The sequence below is a fragment of the Conger conger genome, chromosome 9, assembly GCF_963514075.1.
Source record: "Conger conger chromosome 9, fConCon1.1, whole genome shotgun sequence".
In the NCBI taxonomy this organism is placed as follows: Eukaryota; Metazoa; Chordata; class Actinopteri; order Anguilliformes; family Congridae; genus Conger; species Conger conger.
In genome coordinates, this window is record NC_083768.1 from 26,678,482 (window position 1) to 26,688,770 (window position 10,289).

Here is a 10,289-nt window from a genome sequence, read left to right on the forward strand (position 1 = left end):
AAACACATCTTCAGAATAGTAATTTCAACACACTCTATTCTCAAACATTTTTCAAATGAAATATGAATGATTGCATTGTACAGTAGTTCTTTACTCAGCTCTGTTTCGTTATTAAAAGGGGACAATGATTACTCTATACAGCGCGTCTAGCTGGCTGATCCGCAATCTTGTCATATGTTTTACAGCTCTGTGCAGAACACTTTATTATATATATGTTTTTTTGTGTGTGTTAGTATAAAATAACACGTCTGAGATTTCCAAATATTCATTTTATATATAATTTTACAGATACATTTTTGTATTTAATTTTAAAAAGTAACATATTACTGCAAGCAATTGACTACTTTTTACATAAAAACTTGATCAAGGCTGTCTGAGATCAGAAGCAAGGAGCCAACCAAAGTCTGTAGAAGAACTGTGGCAAGTTCTCCAACATGCTTGGAACAACCTCCCTGCTGATTGTCTTATAGAACTGCAGGACAGCTTTGGCTGTCTCAGAGAAGTGATGCAGTTTTAACACTGAAGGGTGGTCACAAAAAATATTTGTGATTTGATTCAGTTTTTAACTATTCTGCCAAATTATTAAAACGTAATGTAAAATGTGTTGTAAGTTTATTTTGGACCTTTCATTGTATTATTTTTGAAAGAATCTTATCTGTACAGATTGTTATACAGGTGCCTAAGACTTTTGCACAGTACTGCATGTCCACATTCTTGCACACCATTGGGGCTATTGATCTGGATCTGGGTTAAGCAAGCATAATGGCAAACTTATACCGAGTTTTGGGTGAATGGTGAAGACCTGGTACATACCAATAATGTGGTGTGAATAGGTCAAACATGGGTCGAGTTCATGTTCGGCGTCCCATATCAATCCAAGTTTTTGTGTGTAGAAGAGGTATTAGACAAGATTGGGGACTTAGGAAGGTCATTGTAGTCACACAGGGGGTCTAGGTCTACGATCTGCAAACCTGGTACTGGAGGGTATGCATTGGCAGGAAAAAACAATTAACAGCAGACCCTGTATCTCCCTAAGACCAGAATTGCAGACCCCCTAAATTCACAGCCATGCGTAAAGATTACACATGGTGATTTAACAGCACACAATTATATAATGAAAATTACATTTTTGCCATTTTAAACCTTGTGCATTGTTGCTGTCACAGCCATGCTGAACAGAAGTGCTGAAGCTCTTGGATGTGTTGCTGGAACACTTGATTTCCACAGTTTGTGCATGGATAATGATGCTACACATTTGGGATTAAGTACAGATACCATCGGGGAATGAGAGCCACAGTACCCACTGAACTGCAAAGAGACTAATAAAATTCCTATGGAAATTGTACATCCGGAGACCAAAGAATGAATCACTTGGAGGGCAGTGACCGATTTAGGCCAATCTCATTATGATAGAAATACATTTCTATGTAACCTCTTTTTAGTGTAGAGCTGACAGAACTAGGTTGCCAAGCTGGCTGCATGTGCCTCATTTGCATGCATTTTACACCAAAGAGTGCAATTGAAATCAGATTTAGGTCCCCTGCTACAGCAGTAATAAATAGGTTTTTATCATGAGTGCTGTTAAAGGTCTTCCACCCTCAATGTGGTGGGTAGCCTAGTGTAAGCTCAGTAGCTTTTCAAAATCGTATTTTCTTTCATTTTACATTAGAGTGGATATAGTTCTGCTTTTGTAGAATGGCTTTAAGAGAGAAGTACTGTACAAGGCAAAGAACCTGAAGTAGTTCGTTTTTTTGTAAAATCTGGAACTTGTGGTTTGTTTCTTGGGATCACTGGTCTTTTGACTGAACATTAACAGATGCAGATACATTACTAGCTAATATGAGCTTCCATTTAACACCGAATGGAATCAATAATTTTAGCATCCACAAGGATCATTTTTCTGTATTTATTCCCCTTAGTTGAGACGGGTGCGTGGGGGTTGGACCCAAAATGCACGACTCAGAAACAATGGGTAGATAAAGTCCCGTCAGGGCTTTATTCAGGACAAATCCCAGGAGAGTGGTCAAAACAAGCAAAGTCCATACACGAAGATCCAGCCAAACAAACAGTAAACAAACAAAAAGCACGGTGCCGAGGGAAGAGGCGAACTCGTAGTCGGTAGACGTGCAGGAAGGTCCGGTAGCAGGAGAGCCGTCAGCGGGGCAGAAGTACAGGCGGACGGCAGGCAGAGTCGTAGTCGAGGGCGATGCGGAAGTCGAAACCATGAAACAATCAGCGAGGCAAAGGTACAAAAACGGTAGGCGAAGACGTGGTCAAAAACAAACGATGGTCAACAAAACAGAAATCAATAATCAATGGTCGGTAAAACAGGCTTGGATCGTAACGTGTAATCAATAACAGTAAATGCTCAAGAGCTGCGTTGATAACAAGAGGCAAAGAACCGTAGTGCGACTGGGCTATAAATGTGGGTGTAGACAGGTGTAGACAATTAGTTTAGAGAGCAGCAAGGAAATGAAAAACAGGTGCGATAGATGACAAGTTTAACAAGGTAATTAGTAATCGTTAGTAATAAACCTATCCTGCCCTAGCATTAGTAAATTAGTAAATGACATGCACGAGAAACGTAAGGTAACATGAACACATAATTAGTTTGTTAGTTTTACCCAATCCTGATCTAGCGTTAGTAGTTTTAGTAAATAGACAAATGGAAACAATTAGGGTGTGAATGACAGAAAGAGAGAGAGAGAAAAGGCGGAACGCAAGGTTTGCGGAAAGACATGTAAAAGTGTATGTTTAAACAGCAACCAGTCTACGTAACAATGAACATAAATCAAAACATAACACAAAACGAAACTAATACGGTAACCACTCAACATAACAAGGTAATATAATCGTAACGAAACATAACTAGACATGACGAGAAAATAAATTGTAACAAGAAATAAACTAAACAACATGACAAACCTAGACTAACATAATACATGATAAGACAATACGTGACTAAGACAAAATTAATAAACATAAAACATGGCAAGACAGACCTGAAACGTGACATTAGTAGACTATGACTGTTATGTTTCCTTTCCCTCCTGGCAGTGTGTGTCAGAATCAGAATGCATGAACACACTTCTAGCCACCTGTATACTTCTCCAGAAATGGCTGTTTCTTTGACCATGAGTTTTAATTTGTAAAATTTGCAAAAGCTCACTTAAGATAAAAAATTAAAAGCAGTGCTGACTTCTCCACCCAACAACATTACCTAATCTCATTTTTAATGTGCCTCACTACAGTGGGCTGTTTTTATTTTATTTTATGTTTTAAAAAAATTGGATTTACACACCACAGGTGACTCAAAGTACAGTTCTGAGGCTTGATTTGTCTTTTTCAAGGATCCTGAATCAGCCATGACTTAATGATAATGGGTGATTGCTACAGTATGCTAATGTTGAAGTGTAATATGATTACACACACAAAGGACAAAATTACAAATTGGAGACTTAGGCATGGTTGGTTAAGGCACCACAGTGTGGTGTGTGGATGAGCCACAAATTCAGACCATGCTAGTGTCGACTGTGGCTGGTAGCTCCATGCATCGCTCATGGAATAGGAGGGTTTATTTATCACTATCGAGCGACTCTTGCTGGTCAATTGGGTAGTTGTAGATTGCAGTCAATCTACAATTGCACTCTGCTCTGTGTGTGCTGTAGTCTGGAGTGTGTATAATTGGTTGTATCACACCCAATGAAGACCAAGCTCTACTCCTTATTAGTGATTTGATATTCTTATATTGTTAAATGTTTCATCAGTGTTGTACAATAACATACAAATCTCTTTGTCAAGTGGGAAATGGTGGCCAATTTAAAACAGTGGTGTTTTGTAGGACAAGAGGAATTTGTCACTGCAGCAAGTTAGATATCTCTCCAAAGTAACACTGATTTTAAGTGCAATTTTAATATCTTAACGTGGAATTCATGACACAATGGGCCCCATGATATGGTGGTAATTCTTTGGTGAAATGATATGCTGTATTTTCTTGTAATATCCAGTGCATTTACCAGTTTAATAGCTTTGTGTTTATGAGATGGCCGAAAGATCACATAAAATGATTGTGTTCTTTGGGATGGAAATTACAACAGAATATGACAATATATTTTTTGTTAAATGCCTTCTGTTCCTCAGCACTGAATGATACAAGCAATACGAAAGTGGTTTCTATAATTATTAGTCGCTTTCTCTGCTTCCTGCCATTGGGAAGACCCTCATTCTCTATAATTTCTCTTCAACTGACAGCCCATGCACACCAGAGGAGGTTCCTCTAAGACAGGGGTCGGCAACCCTGGTCCTGGAGAGCCGCAGGGTGTGCTGGCTTTTGTCTCCACCTTAAAATAAGCAACCGATTCAGACCCAAGAAACCAGGTGAGGTGAGTTAACTGTGTAATCAACGGCTTTCATTGATCAATTAATGCCAAGTAACAACGAAAGCCAGCACACCCTGCGGCTCTCCAGGACCAGGGTTGCCGACCGCTGCCCTAAGGCCACAACTTCAAAAAACGTTCATATCACCCATAGCATATCTTTATTTAAAATTTAATTATCATTACAATGACTGTTCCCTTTGCTTCTGTTCAAAATCATGTCGGTTATGGCAAAACAGCGCCCCCACTTTGTGAAGCAAATGCACTTCTGCTTCACTAGGCCTATATACTTCAATATATGACCTTCTAAGGCATATTGGATATGGATTGGATATTTCTGGATTCATGACGGATTTTTAAGCCCACCCATAAAGAATGCTTCACTAATGTCTTCTAATAATCCATGTGAATAGAGTAAACGACAAATAACTACACAAATAACTGAGTTTGGAAGACCGTGTTAGCTCACAATGTTCCGGACACCTATTCACAATGTTCCAAACAGCACCCAAAGCACAACCACAACAGCTTTGCACTCTGTTATGCAGGATAATCCGTATTAAATATTGACCTGGTTAATTTTAACATTCATTAAAAATGGATACTGTCTAGGTCTATATACAGCGATGTGTGCACATGCGTGAACAATTTTACAAGGAACACTTTAGGCTGTTAGGCTGAGGTGTATAAGCCAGCTACTTGTCATTGTATTCTATTTATGTTGATCATTTAAGAGAAGGCAGTACAGTTTAAATGGCATGACCATAGTGATAGGTTGTCAGTTAAAACTTGTTGCTAATTAAAATGGGCTGCCTATAGCTGGCTGTGTCATGTGGTCAGTGTTTATTACCTCAAAACTAGGTTAAAAGGTAAAGCAGGGATTCGCTTTTCACCAGGGGTGATGGTGGGTTTGCATCCCCAAGAATTATGGCCAGCAGCCGCCACTGATACACATGCGTCTGTGTCTATGTCTGTGTCTATCAGAGGGCTTTTCTAGGATTTCATGTGATCTTAGGTTACAGGCAAACTGGGACATGGCTACTGGCAAAGCAGACGCAATTAGATGAGCATCAGCTTAATGTTATGTGAATCCTGGCTTGAGGTCCATATGCTTTTTTTTATCTTAGCATGTTACCTACATAGCATTTTCTCACACAAAAAGTGGAAGAAATAAGGTAAACCTATTGGGCTATTGGCATATGGAATTACAGCACAGTTGATTTTTTGTGGACAACAATAGTGCTGATAAAAATAATTCAACCAATATCATTTTATGAAAATGTTAATGTATGTTCAAGTGAATGATTTAAAGTCCAGTTCAAATGGCAATGTGTAAATAAAGCTCACCACATCTGGCAGCCATTACTGAGGAACTGTAAACATTATACACTTACCAAGCACTTTATTAGGAACATTTTTACTTTATTACACCTACCTATTATCTAATCAGCCAATTGTGTGGCAGCAGTGCAATGCATACAGTCATGTAGATACAGGTCAGGAGCTTCAGTTAATGTTCATATTAAAAATTTCACTTTGACCGTGGAATGATTGTTGGTGGTAGGCAGGGTTGAGTGTCTAAGAAACTGCTGATCTCCTGGGATGTTCATGCACACTAGTCTCTAGAGTTTGCAAAGCTGACAAGAAGGAAATGCAAATAACCACACATAACAACAGTGGTATGCAGAAGAGAATCTCTGAACACACAATGCATCATAGCCTTAAGTGGATATAGTAGTAGAAGTAAAAAACAAAAAAGTCCAATAAATACCTAATAAAGTGCTCACTGAGTGTATATACTGTTATACCATTCATATCCAATCCAGACTGCAGATTAACACATGTCCCTTAATGTGCTTGTTACAAAACCTTGTCAAGTGCATTTAAAAAAGTGAACCTCAGTTCCCGTAATTTTAGGACAGAGAGTTCCCTATCATGTCTCCAGTTAGACAAAACATGCCCTTCAACCTTAAGCACATCCCATTCACATGCTTGGCAGCTTTCCACTATTTAAAGCTGACACTAGTATAAAAATAGGCAGACCTGACATCAGTAGTGATTCTGACAAGGCAGGAGGAAGCCTCCCTAAACCTTGAAAAGGTAAGAAATATAATTATCTTTATTCATCATGGGCTTAATAAGTTCTTACCGGAACATTTTTATGTAACTAATAAACCATTATTAATTCAGTTGTGACATCACCATGCATTATCAATGCATGTTTTCTTGTAATATTTGCCTGCAGAATATATATTAATAGAAACACAACATTGTGCATTTGCCATACAGATTACTGCTATCCAGAGAAACATCTAGAAAACATAAAAATGGCAGCTGTTCCATCAGCTGGATGTCTGCTTGCAAAAAACCAGTTCTACAGAAGTAAGTGTTGTCACTGAATGTATGAAAAAAACTTTCACAGTAAAATATCTGATCCCATTTTCAAGGAATAAGACTTGAAAAGCATTTTTGTGTGTCGCTTTGTTCATAGCAAGATTCGGCTCCATCTCAAGCAATTCATCAACAAGTTCATCAACGTGTTGTGATCTTGTGGGAGATCCAGAAAAGATTCCCACGCCACATGGTGAGACCATGATTGTTTGTACTTTCACTAGATTTATGTTAATTCACTGATCATGGAGTATTTAATCCTGACAAATGAGGAAAACTAAATCTACCATTCCTTAAATAAGTTTGTTATTCATTGTGGAAATTATGTATGTTATTTATATGTATTTAGGGAATAAAACTTTGTTTCTAATTATAAGGTATACATATACCATTTGAGAAGTGCTGGTGGCTGAAGAAGTTTTTAACATGTGATGTGGTGCATCATAATATCACAGAACCTTCAGTTTTAAATGGGTAAGTATCAATAAATTGTCTATTGTCAAATAGGAATGATATACAGAATATTACATACCTGTATATTATAGAGAATAGTACATACCTGTACATTATAGAGACATTAACTCTCCAATAGATACAGTATAATAGTAATGTTTAAGAAGAAAAAAAAAATTGTCTTCTCCAAAGATATATTTATTTAAAATATACATATGATGTATACATTTCACATATTTATTTGTGATGAACCATGCATAATGGAAAGTTGGCTACATCAGACTCAGTTAAGTAAAGTAAGATTAGTTCAAAATTAGTACAGTTTTGCAATCCATGTGTTTAGTTAGCCTTTGCAAAACTGAGGGTATGGATTGGCAGACCAATCTATTTTAAAACTCTGCCTTAATATTATTATGCATAAAAATGTGTTTAATGGTATCAACATTAGACCATTTCATACTCTTTTGAATGCCTTTCTGAATACCAGAATGCTTATTGTGAAGGTGGATAGCTTTTAATATATCAATAAAATACAGGTTTCTTGCCCTCCTGGAGAACCTTCTTTGTAATATTTTCCAATTGAAAGGTTACTAGTAAAATGGTTAAGGCTGTGGTTGTTGGAGACTAAAAGTGTCCTTTTTCCTGTGTTTTCAGTGCTAACAGTTAATCTCTGTGCTACTGATGGGTGTATCAATGTAGAAACCGGGCTATGCTGCGTGTCTCAGACCACCATCTCCCCTCATAGAGGCTACAGCACTTATGGGAATAATGAGGTTGAAGGTTCCAACCCCCCACAAAAATGGTTTTCTTTGGTTGCCAAGTATCATGTGAAAATGTTCGATAACATTTGTCTGCGAGTCAAAGATTAGTTCTTTTGCATGGTCTAACTTATTCTTGGGTGGTTTTGAAACACCATATTTTTCTTGTCAAAATGCACCACTCAAGCATGAAAAAGAGCAAAACAAAAAACAAAAGTGTGTGTCTTGGTTGGGACTAGTGAAATTAATTAGCTGGTACAGATGAATGATAAAATGTAAAAATGCGAACTGACACCAGTCACTGAACAGACCCGAGATTTATTTAAAAAAAATGTTTTGGAGTTAACCTACATTTTAAGGCCATGAAGTGCTGTAATATGCATAAACTGCCATTCACTTAGGTTTATTGGACTTTATGAAGCAGATTTTTTATTTTTTTTCTGAATATCTGTTTAATGTCAGGAGGTTTGCAATTTAAGGCTTCAGGTTAATACATGTTTCTGCTCTCAATTAGCACATGACCTTGAAAATTATATTTGCATATTTGCTGGAGTGAAAAGGAGTGCATTATAATATTTTGTCATTTCTTTGGTTTGGTTATTTCTGAGGATTCAGTCAGTACTTATACCTCTTTAATTCCCTTTTTGTGATGAAACTTTGGAAATTTTTGTATTTTTTGTAATATACAGTATGTTATGCATGTCTATTTGTTTATAATGTTTATTTGGTGAAACATTTTCAAATAATATATTGAAGGCCCGCTCAGTAATTTCCACAGAACATTTGATTGGTTATTGACACAAATTACGTGGATGGAAAATAAGTGCCTTGTGGATCATAATGCTCATAGTCTTGCACTGGTGGCTTGGTAACCTGGGCAACAGCTTGAACCTGGGCCCACTGAACTCTATGTTACTGGGCCTTTATTACTGCTGCAGTTGGCATAAGGATTCTGTGGCAAGGTCAAGTACATCTGAGGTAGTTAGGCATGGTTAACTGTTCTTTTTGACATCTTACCTGACAAGTTAGTGCTTTGAATTGAGTGTTTCTTCCCATGGTTAAGACTCCAAAACATCCATTATTAAACACAAAATGTAATGTGAAAAAATTTTAATTTTTCCTTTTGAAGTGCCTTTTTTGAGGGTCTTTACCATTATTTTTATTAGCACAATAATGAAATACTATACTATACTATACTATACTATACTATACTATACTATACTATAATCTTTGTCTTTTTAGCATAAGCCATTAGCATTTTATTAGCAACCATAATTTACTGAGTGGGCCTTTAATAGGGTCAACCTCCAACACATAAAATGGAATCTTATAAATGGTTTACTGGTTTATGCTGGAAGTGCATTGTATAGTTATCTGAATCACCGTGTTAACCAGTGCACTCAATGATCAAATTCATGTGCATTTATGGTATATCCTTTCTACCAGTGTTAGAACCATAGTCTAGTTCTGAATGTGCAGGGCACCATAACTCATCCAATAGCATAATAGCATTTAACAAGCACATTACATGAGTGCATTAGGCTTAATATGGATCTTGCTTTGCTGTTTGTAATGTAGAACTGAGAAGTACATTTCATGCAGTAAACCTATTTTTGGAGAGAATTTGATTTATTGCAGTGTGCAAACTATAAATCAGTGATTTATCATAGCCTGGCAGAGTTCTAAGCTGACTGTTTTGCTTATTACCAGGTAAGCCATCAGTAGTAGTATTGTGCTACTAAAGATAAAAATGTTGTCAGTTTGACAGAAAATGCATCCAGTTAAAGACATGTACAATTTAAGAACAAACAGTTATTCCATGAAAAAGGCAAAAATGCCTGTAATTTAAGAATGTCTAAAAATTTAACTGTAGAGGGTGCATAGATGAAAAGTTGTAATATTTCAATATTTTTTGTATTACTTGTTTTTCACATTTTGTACGAAAGCAATAAAATCTTTTTTGCAATTTCTCCCCTGAATCCATCCACATGTTAAACTGATCAGAAACTGTGACTAGCTGGAAAGAAGTGTCTGGTTATCTGTAAATGAAGGCTAGGACCCTTGGGCTCCTCTGAATTGATATAGCAAGGATAAAGTGAAAGTTTGTCCAGATTTTTTTGGAATGACAGGAAGCAGAATTTAAGTAATTACACATTTTTTAAATGCCACTTCTTTAGGCTTACATGTTCTACACCTTTGTACAGAGAATTGTGTTTTATATTTAAAAGGAAAAATCCCTTTCATTTCTAACTGAATGTTTGACAGACACAGGCATTGCTTTGTAACACATTGAATTCATTTTGTCATCAGA

General features: G+C 36.8%; 1 long non-coding RNA gene across 1 annotated transcript; it reads left to right on the forward strand.

The window, feature by feature from the left end:
• Window positions 1-6,423: 6,423 nt before the first annotated feature.
• Window positions 6,424-9,948, forward strand: LOC133137826 (uncharacterized). Its single transcript, XR_009709631.1, has 5 exons — window positions 6,424-6,476; window positions 6,666-6,758; window positions 6,868-6,960; window positions 7,145-7,241; window positions 7,875-9,948. It is a non-coding gene; the product is annotated as an uncharacterized LOC133137826 (long non-coding RNA).
• Window positions 9,949-10,289: the final 341 nt, after the last annotated feature.